We start from the raw sequence: 16,305 nt of genomic DNA, 5'->3' as shown, positions 1-16,305 counted from the left end.
AGTAACAACAGTTGTTCAATATTCCCATTGTATTCTGCCTAATTAGAACATGATCTGTAGTTGTCCCCAGAAATCCATATTGTATTCAGCTTATTTAGATCTAATGTAATATTAATAACTCTTCCATGCAGTACCCTGCAGTGTTGCAAATACATTTAGCCTGTGTTGATCAGAAGTGAAAGCGTTTCATTCCATAAAGAAATCAGGAGCTCTACTGCTGTCAAATTCAGCGGTTAAATGAAGCAGAAACTTAGTTCAAAGGCCAACTCCTGGAAGCATTTTCCTTTGCAACATTTCAAGAAGCAATACTTCCCTTTTGGGATTGTCCAGGAGAACATGCTTATAAACTAAATGCCATGCCTTTTTAACAATGACAAATATTTCATGTCTAGTAAAAAACCCAGAGTGTGTGAATTGGGCAAACCAAAAGGGAGAAATTCATTCAAAGGACTTTTTGCGGCACTGCCTGTCCTGGGGGAGGGCTGGAACGTGGGCAGTCCAATTCTCTCCTATAAGCAACATCCACATGATGAAATGCAGGGATTCCCTTCCCACTCTATCACGCAGCTTGCCCTGAGGCCAGGCACGTTAGTCCTGCAAACTCCTGGATGCCACCTAAGGAGTAAGACACGGAGCGAGAGCAGGTCGCAGAGAGCCCTCATGTCTCTGCAGATCGCTCTTGTGGGGCAGGATCTATTCCCAGAGCAGCATGGCTTTTCCCAAACTGTATTCCCCTGCTGCCTGCTTTTCCTTTTCCTCTGCAGCTTCCTTCTTCTCTGATGTAGGTATAGAGCATAATACCTGCGAGGATCCGGGCACTGTCGTAATTGTAAATGATAATCACCAGCACAGTAATGAAAGGGCGAAGGATCGGGATTTCTGGCTTCTGTTCCTTTGGAGTCTTGGGTGTTCTGCAAGTCTTCTTTAGATGTGCTAATAAGGAGCGAGATGCTGAACTTGAAGAACCCAGATTTAAATATTTTGACCCACAAGCGCAGATATAGCAGATAGTTTAAGGGATTTATCTGGGAGTCTTTTCTCAGGTGAGGAGCAGGCGCTGCTGTACCCTGAAGGTGTCATGCGGTTAATCTGCCCACGGCTGCCTCTCAGATCCCGGGCTGCTCTAGCCGAGGCTCTTTTCCTGTCTGCAAGGGAGCCCAGCTTATCACCAACATCTGAAATGTCGTATGCTTTACCCAGATCTTTTCACCAATCACGGGGGTGTTTTTAATCACTCTGAACAGGAAATAGCATGCTGCATTTAAATACTGTATATAATTATCATGGGAAATATAATTAGCAGGCGTAATTAAATGGGCTTGACTGCATATCAGACTGTTTCTCGATTTTTCACTCAATCCAGCTGTTTCTCACAAGCTCTTTACTTTGAATACTGGTGGTCTGTGATGGAACCTCTGCACAGAATGAAGAAAGAATTACTTCTTTAAAAGCTATTCATTTAATCTAACTAGGCCAATTTATTTAAATGCAATCACGACATTTTCCAATACAACCTCCTTTACTTATTACTTTAGATACTTCATTTTGGAATGTCTAGATTCATCAAAAATATTCCAATTTGAAGGTTTTCTAAAACTTCACTGATGGAGGGGACCGGCTGTTTATTATGCGTTTGTTTAATGTGTTGCACAATGGAGGCCTGATTCTTGATTGGATTCTCTTAAGTGCTACCAGTATATACAAATAAATAATGATGATAAATCAAGAGTGGTTAATTACTAAGTACAGTGCTGGTTTATGATGATATTTTTTCTGAATTGCTGGAGAAAATATTCTGTCTTCCCTCCAGTAAAGACCATAGGCTCCACAATACTGCGGTAGTGTTACAAATGTTGGGAAGGATATGCTGAGAAAATGAGCGTAACTATACATTTCTTTTAAAAATGGTCCTTTTTGTGTGTCAGTGCCTGATCTTTGGACTGAGTCATGTAACATGGCTGAAGCAATTGAACAGTTTGCTGTCAGTGAATGAGGCAAATCCATACCCTCCCCTTCCTGAGCAGAACGCTGCCTTACGCTGGGGCTGATGCTATGGGACCCCTTAGCAACCTGATTCAGCTCCTTATGCCAGTAAAAACCTAAACTTCTTTTTCTTTTTTTTTTCCTGGATTGCCTGAATGAGCTGAATTAGGTCCCAGAGGAATCAGATGAGCACTAACGTCAGCGACGGGGGCATGCAGATCTGTCCATGCAACTGCTGGGGTGGGAGGACAACCCACGCCCTTTCAGCAGGAGTGGGCACCCAGAGTGGCCCAGCAGCCTCCTCTGACTCCACTTATCACCGGGGTGGGGTGGTGAAGGGAAAGGCTATCTGAAGATCGCGGTACGGCATCTCCGCAGTCAGGAATGTTTGAGATGTTCCCATACGCCAGCATGCTTTGCTGAATGACGCTAATTCTTAAAGTGAAATAAACCCCGTGACTATTGGGTCAGTTTTTTTCACGGACCGTGCTCATAGCCCTTTTTTGACGTACCTGTATATGATTTCAGCACATGGACATAAGCGGCGGCAGAAAATGCATTTTAAAGTTCTCCATTCAAACGGCCACACTCCAAGTGCTTGCAGAACATAAAAAGTACGCTGCGACTTACCTGCCAATTCACATCTCTTCCAACGAGTAGAGAATTCTATTTGGTCCACAGATAAAATGTAATGGTTAAATATTTTGTTCTGTAATTTTGTCCAATGAGTAAATTTGAGGAAGATCCAATATTCTCAAGAATATTCAGTGGCCAGGGAAAGAAACTAGTGTAATAAATTATTAGTGCAGGATGTGTAATTACAGATAAAATGTGGTACTAATTATAATTGTAAGGCATGATCACATTATCATAAATAGTGGATGCGTGAGCTATCAAATCACCCAGCTGTATAAATTTGATTTGTATCAGGCCTGAGCACTGAATTACATTTCTATTAACTTTGCCAGACACCATGCTAGGCAGTTTATGCTAACATTATGCCAGTTGTGAAAGGACAGGCAATACTTGATGGAGGACTACGTTAAATGGTACGGACAGACAGTACCTGATCTAGTGAGGATCCTGCCAGTGAAAAATTAACCTCTCGACAGATTCTTGAACAACTGAGACCATGAGAATGATCTGCATTTTGTGTCACGCAGCTGTGGCATTTTCGATCTGGCAGTAGCACCTCTAACCCCAGATTTACTGTAATGTCAAGCCACAGCCCGGGTACGTCATTCAGGTCTCAAAACCCTGCGTAGCGGGAGCCGACTGCATCCTTTTCACAGAGAAAGGGTGGTTAAAGAAGGAAATAGCTTCCTCATGCCCACTGGAGGATCCAGGACTCCACGCTTGTAAACCATCTTCATCAAACCCACAGGCTATGCTGTATTCTTGGAACTTTAACAAAAACTAAATACTCTATGTCTTACTGAGTAAAATAAAAAGAAACTGGAGAATGTATGGCTGATATAATTACTTAATACCAAAATACTTAGAGAAGCTAATTTCCAAAGTGATGGAAAAGCAGAAGTTTAATTTATAGGCAGAGTGAAAGGATTTAGCTATCTTATTTCTTCACGACAAAAGCTACAAATCTTTTCTCACGCCAAGTGTAGGGGAAAGATTTGACTTAAACAGAAGTAGTAAATTCAATACAAAGTTTCTTCTAAATCGAAGATGTCAGATAGCTTTTCCAACGTGTGACTGGAGTCACTATTTCCTGCAGTCAAGGGAGAGAAGCTGGCCACAGCACTTTATAGATAATTAGCTGAAGAGGACATGACTGATGCTGAGAATCGTATGCCACTTCCAACCAAAGATGCCTGACTGACCTGATAACCACAGAGTAGCAAATGGCAGTCGATATCATTAGGGCCCCTCTAATTTGCCTGGTGTCAAAAATGCCAAACCCCAAATTCCACGGTTTCTTCTCTAAGCATACAGTAGGACTAGTCAAAACAGCTGTAAATACATTTCCCCTGCATCTGCACATTCCATAAATAGTACAAATATAATTTTATAGAAATAACTAAGACTTGAATAGTGGGGTTATCTGCTCGGATTCAGACAGTTGTATAGTTTAAATTCTACCATTAGAGTGTGAACTTGGAAATTATTATCGAGTATAAATCAATTCTTGCTTTTACAGCAAAACCATGTGCAACAGGGTGCTTGCTTATTCATGAACATGCTGACATACTCTGGCAGCAAACAAAACTTTTCAAGAGCAGAGATCATCCTGCTTCCCCTGAAATCAGTGAGAATGTTGTCACTACCTTTGAGAAAAGAGTGACAGTGCCCTCTTTTATATACTTTTTAAAGGCACTTTCTTTTTTTCTGCTTTTGTTGCATTTTTCTTTACTTCTTGAGAAATTATTTCGTAATATTGTGTTCACCCCTTTGTAAGTACGTGTACCAGGTTAGGTCTTTTCAGGTACTGAGAAACCAGAGAAATTAATTTTACATCAGATTGTGTCCTGTGTGATTGCATAAGCATATCCTGATCAGATGGGGACAGTAAATACTGGGTGCCCAAAGAGGGAGCAGATGCCACAGAGTTGCCAGACCTTCCTGAAGGAATAAATGGGAGCCAGTCACAGCAGAAGGAGCAGCAGATCTTTCATTCCCTTTGGGGAATCCTGGAAATCCCAGTGTCTCCTGAGCCTGCGGAGCACCTGCACGTTTCAGCGACCAAAAAGAATTAGAGCAATGGTCCGGCCGCTCACTGAGCAAGTGTTGACTCCAAGATGGTAGCTTCTGGAGAAGGAGGACAGCGGCTAGGTATGGAGCAGCTTGTCCATTGTGGACATACTTTTTATTTTATGTTAGGATGAGGTACGCGTAGCTCACTTGGCCAGCTTCCATACTTACAGCTTGTTCATTATCCTCTGAAGTCATCAATCACTTTTCTGTTCACTTCAGTAGGAGCTGGATAGACTTTTTCTGGCAGTTTATAACATCTATTTTATCTGTCTTCTGTCGACGCTTAGTTAGTGCTAAATTGAAGTTAAATAGATGAGGACAAAAGTTGCTGTGTATGAGAAACTCTGTTTTTTCAGAGACTTAGTGACTAGACCACGAGTCCAGATGCTGGGAGATGGGCGAGTTTTGTGTACAAGGGCTGGAATTGATGTCATCCATTTGTAAGCTGGTTCAAGATTCCTCGGTATCAAAGGCAAATCAAATTTTAGTGGAGACACTGGACCACAGGTGGACCGAGCTGAAACAGAGGGCCGATATGAGAAACCGGGGGACTTGGGTTTTGGTCCTGCAGAGCAAATGCTGGGGAAAGTGCTGCTGGCAGGGGGTTGCCTCTACCTGAGCAATAGCCATGCCCCAAGCAGCTTATCGGGCTAAGGACTCCTTGCAGGTTTATTTTTTACTGGGTATCTATACATGTAAGAACTGTAGATGTGCACATTATACAGCTTTGGTCCTCTCTATGGAAAAGGTGTTCCCACCTTACCTGAGAGCTGAAGTATTTTCATACCCTATTTTTAGTCTTTCAACTGGATACCTTGTCTTCAACCACTTGCCACCAGCAAGAAGCCACCGGTGCTTCATTGACCTGGGTGGGTTTTGTCTGGGCTACCCCTCGCGCAACTGTGTTTGGTTATCAGTGTGATATCAGCAAGGTCCAGTGAGCACTAGATAACGAACAGGGACCAGAAAAGCCAACAATGCTTGTCATACAGCTTATTACACTCCGTGCAGAGAAAGTTTCTCCATTGCTTATAGCGGACTGTCACATGTAAGAGAGCCCACAAAGACAATATGTAAAGATAGGACGCTAGTGTAGAGTCTAAAAACAATGCTTTTTGGTTTTTTTCTTGTGAAAAAATTGGAAAAATACAGAAAATACTTTGCGGCGTAACAAAAGTGTGCCCTAATATTATTCATCAGATAGAGCACCTATTATGACATCAGATTCTTCTCTGAGATACTGCCAGAGCTAAAGTGACACACACCTTTGAAAGACAAAGTGGTATATTAGCTCCTCTTGCGGTTGAGAAAACACTTAAGGACTAAGTTGAAATGGCAAATTGCTCTCTTGTTAATTATACCTTTAATTCTGGAAATAATAAATTATTTCGAAGAGTTTATTACAAACAATTGAAAATTATTTTGCGTACCACTGTGTGGTTAGTTTTACTCGGGATAACTGCATCAAGACTTATTTAATCTGAATCACCCACTTTTTCTAGGGTAGAAAAAAAAAAGGTTTGCATTTCAGGAAATGGTAATCAATATTGAAAAGCTGAACCTAATAAAAAGTTGGGTATGGATTATTTGCATGAGAACTACTGTATCCTCAGGGAGGAGTTGTATGTGTATGTGAGTATACACTTCAGCAGCCCGGTACTAGGAAGTGTTCTAATGATGTTTTACGTTAAGTCCTTTTTGTGAGTAAAACTTGTGGGGAATGTTATGCCCATTCAAGTAACAAGTAAAGCAGAGAAATGGTTTTCTTCTATAAACAGACTTGGATATGTTGCAGAAACCTGCTAAATATTGATTCTGTTCAGGCTGAGTTTCAAAATCTGAGAATTTCAGTAGAACCTGGGGAAAGCTTTATGAATTGATTTAGAAAACAAAAATGTATTTCAGTTATTTCAAATTATAGTAATTATCACTTTAAATAATTAAGTTCATCTTCATTTAATTATCTGTTTGAGGGAAGTAACACTGTATATTTGTGAGAAAAACACATGACAAGGCAACAGGTGTTCTCCTGGAATCCCTTAAAGTGCCGTTCCCTGTTTTTCATGTGGTTGTCCCTTATTTCTATTCATAAGAGTGGTCATCTTAGGAGGAACATCAAAAAAGGACTTTGTATTCCAAGTCCTTACAATCCAAATCCTGCAGTGATGGAGCCACTGGCTTTTTGGCTTAACCCATGTGTGGGGGGTTTTTTTGCCACCAGCATGTCTGTATGGTTTGTATGGTAACACCGGGACAAATCTCGCCCTGTCTGCGGAAGGAGGGTGTATTACTTAGGAAGCCCCTCTCTCCCCGGTGTAGCGTACCACCACTCTGACTTCTCAGCGTCAAAACTGGAAAAACATTAATAACTGGTGGGGAAGTGCTGGGGAGCTAATGCAGTATGAGAAAAAAATCTGAGAAACTTAAATGTCTGTTTTCTTCTTGGTTTAATGTGGCTGTTGTGTGGGGTTGTAAACCCATATTAAATATCTTACCATTAAAAATATGTATTCCTTGCTGACTTCTATTCTGCCACTTTTTTTGCATGACCAAGTGGCAATAATAAACACAATTAATTAGGGTTTTTAAATAATTTTGAAATTAAGGATTCAGATAAAATAGGAAAACAACCACCACAGTAAAAAATGGTTATTATATATATAAGATCTTATCCTTTTGTTTTTCAAATACAGTTCCGCAATAAAAAAGTAAGGGTGAGTTTTAAGTATTTCTTTCTCCACAGTTGCGACGCAGCGCTCTCAGAAGTGGATGAGCTTGCTAAATATCGACGTGCTATAAATCACAGGACAACACAAGGCAAATGAAAAATCAGGATACCCAGCTGCAAATGCAGGGGAGTTTAGGCAAGAAAATGAGATTAGTTGAGTCTGAATTTGTCTAGAATAACAGAAACTACATCCCGCCTAATAGCAAAACATCCATAAGATCTCTGAAGACCCCGGGCAAGGATTTGGTTTATTTTTTACCCGAAGGACAGACACAAACAACCTGGGAGGGTTTGACCCGGCGTTTTCAATCACGACACGTGCCTTTCGGTATCGTGGCCGGAGCCTCCCAGCGAACAAGATGGAGGGAGGAGGCATCGCTGCAGCTCCCGCTCAGCAGCCACCTGCGGGCAGGGCTCCCGGGAGAGGTATTCGTGGCTGTGGGGTGCATAAGACAAGGGTTCGGCGACAGCCATGGTCTTTATTTCCCGACAACCGCATTTTCCCCCGGCATGTGCCGCCCCGTCCCCGGCGTCCCCCCTCCAGCAGCCGAGCAGCAGCCAGGGCAGCCCTCCTCCCCGCATCGCAGAGCCGCACTCGCACCGGCTGGGGCCCGGCCGCCCAGCAGCGCTCGCCTGGGGCGCGGGAAGCCGCGAGGGACGAGCTGCAGGGAAGGACTGGCCGGGCCGGCGGCGGGACACCGGGGGGGACGGGACGGGACGGGACAGCCCCCGCACCTCACCGCACCTCACCGCACCGCACCGCGCCGGCACGGCGGCACCGCCCCCGGAGCGCCCGCGCCACTGATTGGCGGGTCCCGCGGGCGGCGCAGCCAATGGGGCGGCGCGGCAGCCCGGCCATTCATGAGAGGCAGCAAGGGAGCGCGCGGGGACCGCTGCCGGTTTGGCTCAGGCTCAGGCTCAGGCTCAGGCTCAGGCTCAGGCTCAGGCTCAGGCTCAGGCTCAGGCTCAGGCTCAGGCTCCCTGCGCCCATCACCGTGGCGGCCGGCATCGGAGAGACTCGCTCCATACGACGCCACAGAACCAGTGCTGCGGAGCAGAGTAATCCTGCTGAGCCGCTTGTTTGTGTGCTCGAAACCAAACTCTGCCTTCTCCAGCGCACGCCTGCCATGAAGTCATTTTTTGGTGCTGATTGAAATCATCTGTTTTCAGTTCTCTGACAAATTAATTGAACTTTCCTCTGACTCAGGGGCCTTCTGACTTTTGAAGCAGATTTTGTCTACATGCCGTCTCCCAGATGAACGCAATTTAATTTTCTAGGCTTTGAATGAACTTTACATTTCCAGAAAGCCAATGAAAGAAGCATTTGTTCTGGTGATAGCATTTCAGCTTTTACAAATATGGCACAAGAATAGAAGCGTATAAAATGTTGCTTTCACTGCAGCTGATAACCAACTCCAAAAGGTGTTAGATCCTGAGATGCACAGTACCGATAATGGTGCAGGCTATGAGTGGCTTTCTTTCAAGTATATTAAAAGAATGCTCCTTAAATAACTGCAAGAGCTCTTGCAGGACTGAGCTGGGACAGCATCGAGCCTGTGCCCATTTGATGTGCTGATAAAATAACTACTGATTAAGGACATGTTCCAGTTCAATTTCATTTCATATGGCTAAGCAGGAGTTGCAAAGTTCAGCTAGAGTCCAAATCCCCCTGCCCCCAAGTCCTGCATCCAGGGTTATGACTCGGGCTCCCTAATGATATGGCTTTTTCCACCACTCTCTTGATCTGTCCCTAAGGACTTTTAAAAGTTGCCTTTCAAACATAATGAGACAAATTCTTCTGCTTTCAGGTACCTGAATGTTGCTGCCTGTGATCGTCCTCTGCGTATAGCCAGTATTTGGAAAGTGACTCAGCGCAGTAAAGACAAGGCTCTGCCAGGCTTGGGGGCTGACGGAGCACTGAAGCTGCAGACTGTTTGCCATGCTAAGTCTGTACGTATACTCTGCATTTTTCAGTTGTACCTGTTAATTTTCCCTATTTAGAAAAGCATCAAAGCACATAATTAACTCTGTGGGCTACTGCTCTTGTTTACTGGGGTAGATTTAAGCCCATTCTCAAAGTTACGCACGTGCTTACATAGTTTGCTGAACTGGGAATGAAGAGAATCTGCTGTTTTTCCTGGCCCATCTGAGCATTTCTTCAATTTTCTCCCCCCTTCCATCCAATCTAAAATCCAAATGATTTGTAAACATTGATTAATTTATCTTTGAAACTCTCCTGGGAAATAAGGGTGTTATTTTTCATCTTTCACTTATATAAAATGTAATTGATACGAAAGACTTTTACTATCAGGAATCAAATCCAAATTCTGTGCTGTGCTTTAGCTGTGACGACCACAGCTCAGAGGGCGAGGACCTCAGCCAGCTCTGACTGACTGCAAAATGTGTATCACGGGCTGACCCTCACACCTTTTCTAGTTCTTTATCTTCTAATTTATGGTTGCTACTTTGAAAAGTCAAGTAGAGAGCACTGAGTGATTGGAAAGCCTGTGTTCCACTGAAGTGTTAGGAAAGAATTAAAACAAAGATACTGAAATTATAATAGTAGGTAGCTGAAATTTCAACACAGAACCTCAGACCCAAACATTCCCAAATGCCAGGGAAATACATAAGTGAATCCAGACTCACACATTATGATTTACCTCTTTTCGTGAATTGGACAAACCAGTCCCCCCCTCCCCCCATTTCTGGCTGCATCCAAACCTTTCGGTCAACATCTTCGATTTCACTAAAGTTTTCAATCTGTTGACAAATCTGAGCTTTGCATCTTGCACCTATTTTTAATTTTTAATTCAATTATACTAACATTTCTAGGACTGTCACTTGGAAGAAATCATCCTTTGATTTCTAAATGGAGCCAAGTCAGCAAAAGACTCTCAATAAAGCAAAAGCTTTATTTAAGTACCGGTAGCGGGTGAATTTAGAGCCGTTCCATGTCACTTTTGCACAACTCGAGATCTGAATACAACCACAGTTTTCAGGCCTGTACGTACCCTCAGGATTGCTGGTGCTCTCTAAAGAACAACAACAACAACAAAATGGCAGGGAAATGTCTTAGTCGAATGACGCTTTTTAGGATGCGGAGTGGTTTGCGATCTGCTCGCGTAATAATGTTGATAATGATATTCAGCGTCTTTGCTTAAGCTTTTCTGTATTTATTATGCAAGCCTAAGAGGTCTGTCAAAAACGTAGCTAGAGATTGGACATGGAATCTGCAGCTGTTCAAACTTTTTACTATCCGGCCACAATAGTTACTAAGGCACATTGAAAACTTTCTGTTGTGAGTGTACTATTAACACTTCAGGGTTGTGAAGCAACGTGAAAAACAGTCGCTGTTTCAGGCTTTTTCAGGAATATCGTGGAAAGGGATGACTATACTCATCTGGTCCACCCATTCCTTAGCCAGTATTGTCATTTTATGCAGTGTTGTGAAATAAAAGTGCACTGCATGCATGTAACCCAGTTATGAATTTTCAGACTTTCACTCTATTGTGGAAGATGCCAAGTAAAGGGGATTTTTGTCTCTTTTCAGTCAAAACTCCCACTGACTTCAAAATTCTCCTTGCAGACCCTTAGAGTTTTACTTGAATGAGAAAGAAGCACAAAGGGTAAAGGCAAGGCCATCAGGATGTTCTGGGATAATGATGGGGAGTCAGTCCTGTGCCCCAGATGAAGGTTGCTGCTGATGTTGAAGATTTAGATGTGTGTCTTTATAACATTTTTAGGTCAATATCAAGTTATAATGTATGTGAAAGTACACCGAAAAGAGAAGACTTGTTTGTGTTGGTCTATAATAATCCTTTAGTCCTTCATCAGATTTCATTTGCTGATGTTTAAGAATCTCTTTCAGTTTACTTCTAAAGGATCCCTAAGTTTTATTGTATGCTCATACAAATTATGTATATATTATGCAACTCTACAACAACAGAGCATACCATGCAATTCTCTTTTACCACAGAATTATAGTCCCAGCTTTTAATACAGCGATAAGTACAGGTATGCAATACATGCACAGGTAGCCACTAGATATGACCCAAATATCACCCAATAGTGTCAGCTCCAAACAGCACAGAATGTGAAACAAAAGGGATTTGACCTCTCTGAGTGATGAAGGATGCTTTTTCTTTGTATTGTTTTTTCCTTGTCTTTTTTGTAAGAAAACAGAGAACATAAAGCTTTTGTCACAAGTTTTACTCCTGCCTGGCTTCTGACAGTTCCTTTTGCTCACCTTTCTGTGATGCCAGGATCCACCTGAATTTGCCTCTCATTTCCCCCCTTTCCCTGTAGCAGGAGGTGATTAGATTTGATGTGTCCCCCTGGCTGAGATCGATAGCAAAACTGTGGGATGCTGTGCCAGGATCAACTTGCAGGTAGGAAGAAGCAAGAGAGGAGTAGACTGGCGACCTGCCTGCCTGTGCAATACCACACGGCCAGCCTGGGGAGGCGGGAAGGGAAACCACTGAAGCTGGCTTCAAACTGTCTCCTTTCATGGCACGAAGCGGGGAGTGAAACCCGTGGTGGGTGACTCTGGTGAAAGCACAAGAGCAGACATGTGGGAGTGGAGCCCCGCCATCTGAAAAGCGCAACAACAAAGTCCTTGATGATAACCGAGGTATGTTACAACAATAATTACTTTGAACTGTGAACCATGGTTCAGAATATCTGTGCAGTTGTGAGGGAGTGAGGAACGAAACTGATTTTGTAACTGGAAAAGACATTTTTGCTGTCATGCTTGTACAGGTTGTCGATGCAGAATTTGGTCCCATTTTATTACAGAGCATATGGAACCAACTGTTACAGTTTTTTTCTTCTAACAGTATGTGCCTTTAGCTCTCCAAAACACCAGAAGAAGAAAAGCAGCCTTCTTGGGCCAAATCTATCTAGTCTTTGTCATTATGAAATAGTCCCTTCAACTTCAATGCAATTATGCATGAGTGAGGCAAGCATCCTCTGTCTCTTGCAACAAAAGGAATTGAAAGTACCCATGATTATTCCTTATGACATTGGCAAATCTGTAGCAAAATATCACATTTCTAGTCTAAACTGAGCGAAGTGCTCTTAGGATGACAGTCAGATAATAAGGGAAACAAACTCAGGGAATCTTGTCCTGGCTTTTAAGTTGAATTTCTCTTCATCTGTGTTCATTCCCCTTTTAATTTGGTTTGTTTGCAAATTGAGCTTGTTCAGGAAGGCAAAGTGTTGATTAGCAGCCAATACTCATTTAATAATGGAACAAAATTAGTTTTGCAGTGAAGGAGAATTCACTTCAGAAAGAAACAGGAGTAACTTGTAAAGATTACATCAACCAAACAGGAAATGGAAACAGTCCCATGTGGTTTAGGTAGTTTTGATTGCAACGCCAAGGGTGTAAATTGCTGAACAGCTTTTGCTGGCTTGAGCTGTCGTTGGCTTTCCCCTTCCTCCTAACTGCTCCTAGGTGTCCACTGCTGCCTGAGCCAGTCCCCTTCCATCTGGATCAAGCCCCTGAGCTGCATTACCGTGCCTCCAGGGTGGACATGGCTGGGGGAGAATTGCTAGCAGCTGCTTACGCTGCTTGATCGTTACTGCCACCAAAACCCGTCTGAGTCAGCTGAAGAAGTATTTGCAATGTGTATTTACCAACAATTGCTAGACAGAATTTGTCTGCACAAAGCATTTGTCAAACAGCTCTGAGCAGGAAATAAATTCAGAGAAATAGATGCTCTTTGTGGTGTGTGGATGGGTTTTGACCAAGGAAAGTGTATGTGCAGATTTGTATGTCTGATATGGCTAATCGTGCTGCTGTAATATTAAATAAAGGCAGTGCAACTGTGAGATGTAGCAGGGTGGGGATTTTTGCTTGGGCCTATTCTGATGATGGATTATGTCAGTTAAACATTTTAGGAAACAGAAGTCACTTCTCTATAGGAACTTACCAGCAGTACTCACAGCTAAACCACAGACGCTCGCTGTTTGAATACGCACCGATGCCTGCCTGGAGTGAATGACTTCTAAAAGCAGCATCACGTAAATGTGTCTGAATAAAATAAGAGCAGATCGGAAGCAGTTCCTGAGACTTAAGTCAATGACCTTTCTTGCTGTTGTCGTTTCCAAATGTTTGGCAGACTCTCCTCTGACCACTATATTTCATTTCCATGCACCCCTGTACTTCCCAGTTCCGGCCAGGAGCAGAAGCAGAAGTAATAAAATACCACAAGAAAAGCTATTCTTGTGATATTTCCGGTGCTACTGGATGCAGCACCAACAGGAAATCTCATGAGAAACACTGTTCCTTCACAGTTTCCAGGCCCACTTTGGAAACCCAAGTGACTTGCTTGAAATAAATAGCAAATAAGCATCAGCGACCTTTGGTGAATAAAACTCCTTCTCCCAGCATTTCTGGTTCAGCCCTCCCTACTCCCAAGGCGCACAAGCCTCGTGGCAGATGGTGGTCACAGAGCAGACGGTCCTTCACGGTCGGCTCAAAATAGTCTGAACCTGCATTTCCATCCAGTTATCTAACACGAAATTAAGCAAGCTGCCAGCACATAGCCGTCTCTCTTCTAAAATGCACCAGTCTGACCCGAGAGCCCACCGTGCTTCAGGATTGCAGCCTCGCGACGACCTGCGCACGTACAGGTGGAGCTAGGAGGCTGTCCCCCTCTCACTTCAAGCCTGTGCTCCAGGAGGACTCCCAGTCTCTCAAGGGGCTGAGATGGTGGAGAGGGAAAAGAGCTCAGGAAAAAAAAAAGAAAAAAAAAAAAAGGTTAAAACTGGCAGTCTCGCAGCCAGCTGATGCAGGAGCAGCTCACAGAAACCATCGCAACACACACAATAAAAACCCACTAGACTTAGGAGCGTTCATACGATTCTCATCTTTCCTTACCTGCTTTTCCCCCCGCCCCTTGTTGCTTTTGTGTACTATGTACTGTAAGCAGGATGGGGAAGGAGCTGTGCCTAGTCATTCAGTTTGCCTAAAATGTTGGGTTTCGGGTGATAGTTCAGTCAGTTTGGCCACGTGCTTGGAATTTTTAATACCGTTTCTAAGTACGAGAATTACCACCTAGGGATCAGACCTCAGCCCACAGAAAGGGGACCTTTCCTTTGGCTTCACAGGGTGGCGAATCAGGTCTGCAGTGATCTGCAGATCCTAAAACCTCCCCGAAATGTTTTGCAGAAGCTCTGCCGTTTGGCTTGCTGATGGACACACACGCTGTCAAAGATGATGACTCAGATGTAAACCCTTCCTGAAGTGTCGCTCTCAAGAACAAATGCCTTCCCTCTCGGTAACTGATACAATATTTCTGGCTCTCCAGCTGCAATACCAGATTGTGTTTGCAGTGTCACTTTGGCAGTTAAAAACCCTTGTCATAGTCATCTGCTTCAACACCAAGCGTCTAGTCCAACTGACTGTGGGCCTCTTTGTTTCCCTCACATGCAGCCAGGATGCAGGTTTCTAGTGATGTTTGATACTCGGGACATTTGGAGATGGAATGTAACCACTTAAAACTGTTTGGTTTGTCACTTTTGGATTTGCTACATAAGGCTCTGTTAATACAAACGGGCCTGTTTATAATATTCATCAGACAGTGGAAGAAATTCCTCTGATGTCTGTATAATGCAGCGAGCAGACTCCTTGATTATTAACATACTGATTGTGTACTCTTATTTCAGATGTTAGCTCAGCATTGGGGAAAGAGAGCTGGGGAATAAAAAATGTAAGACGCATGACAAGCTTGGGATTTGGTCTGTGAGACTGGAAAAAATATTTACACGGTTAGATCGTGTTTTTGTGTCATTCTTTCCTTTTATGTAATATTTGGAGAAGCCGCTGAATTTTCAGTTCTTACCCAAATCAAGCCACACCTCTGAGCACTGGAGCAATCGCCGTAGGAGAGGGAATGGGAGCAACATGTCCCCATCCTTTCTTAATCCTTCCATTGATGTACTCATTAGTGTTGGCACAGCGATCGTCTGATGCATCTCATCCCTCCCCCAGCACTTTCTTAAGCTCGGCGTTTACATACGTGCCTAACTTCCAGCACAGCGGCCGGGACGCTCAAAAGTTACGCCCGCGTGCGTCCCCAGACCCTGCTCCTGTTTGCGGTTGCTAGATACAGCGACCTCTCCCACCGCGTGTAGCTAACCAGATCTTCCTTGCCAGCCCTCAACACAAGCTGCAGAGTAAGGAATCCTGCAGCGCTTGATTGTGTGTGAAAACAGTCCCTCCGACATGTCACAGCACTCGACGTGCTTAATATTCTCCGGCCAGCAATAACTTCGGTGGGTTCGGTTGCTGCATCCCGTCGCCAGTTCCTTACCCATTTACAATACTTTCATTTATTAATAAGGCCTTTTTGATGCCTTAGTCATAGAAAATACGGCAGATACTTTTTGCATTACTCAGTGTTTTCATTTCTCGGGTATTATATCTTCTTTTAATTTACTGTTTGTTATTTTGGTGAAGGAACTTTCACTTTTGGTTAGTTCCAGAGCCCACCCTGGATATCCCCTGGATAGGCTGAAGTACATTAGATATGACATTAACTAGCATTAATGTGGAAATTTAGAATCCAAATAGAACTTGTCCTGTTGCCCAACAATGAGTCATGGTCCTTTTTCTCTTTTTAGCCAACAGCAGATTCAGAAGCTGTGAGACAGTTTCCTGCAGATAAGAGATAAATCGAAGGGAAACCTGGCAAAAAGATGATGGTCAAGCTGCAAGATATCATTTCCTCCAAAGCCCCTACATACTAATTAACCATTCCAAGCATATTTTCAACAGCATTTAGGGATTTCCTCATCAAAATAAACTTCCTCCCATGTTATCTTCATTTTTGACATCCGGTGGTATAGTCTGATATAAGAATCAGGGTTAAAAATTCCTA

General features: G+C 43.3%; 1 long non-coding RNA gene across 3 annotated transcripts in view; it reads left to right on the top strand.

The window, feature by feature from the left end:
- Positions 1 to 16,305, top strand: part of LOC129207494 (uncharacterized) — a 200,673-nt gene that overhangs the window by 144,534 nt on the left and 39,834 nt on the right. For all 3 annotated transcript variants that reach the window (XR_008577458.1, XR_008577457.1, XR_008577456.1), the window contains exons 3-4: positions 9,229 to 9,370; positions 11,726 to 12,050. This is a non-coding gene — a long non-coding RNA (uncharacterized LOC129207494). The remainder of the gene's footprint in view (positions 1 to 9,228; positions 9,371 to 11,725; positions 12,051 to 16,305) is intronic.

Source organism: Grus americana, chromosome 5 (assembly GCF_028858705.1).
Source record: "Grus americana isolate bGruAme1 chromosome 5, bGruAme1.mat, whole genome shotgun sequence".
Taxonomy (NCBI): Eukaryota; Metazoa; Chordata; class Aves; order Gruiformes; family Gruidae; genus Grus; species Grus americana.
This window is presented reverse-complemented; position numbering and strand designations above follow the sequence as displayed.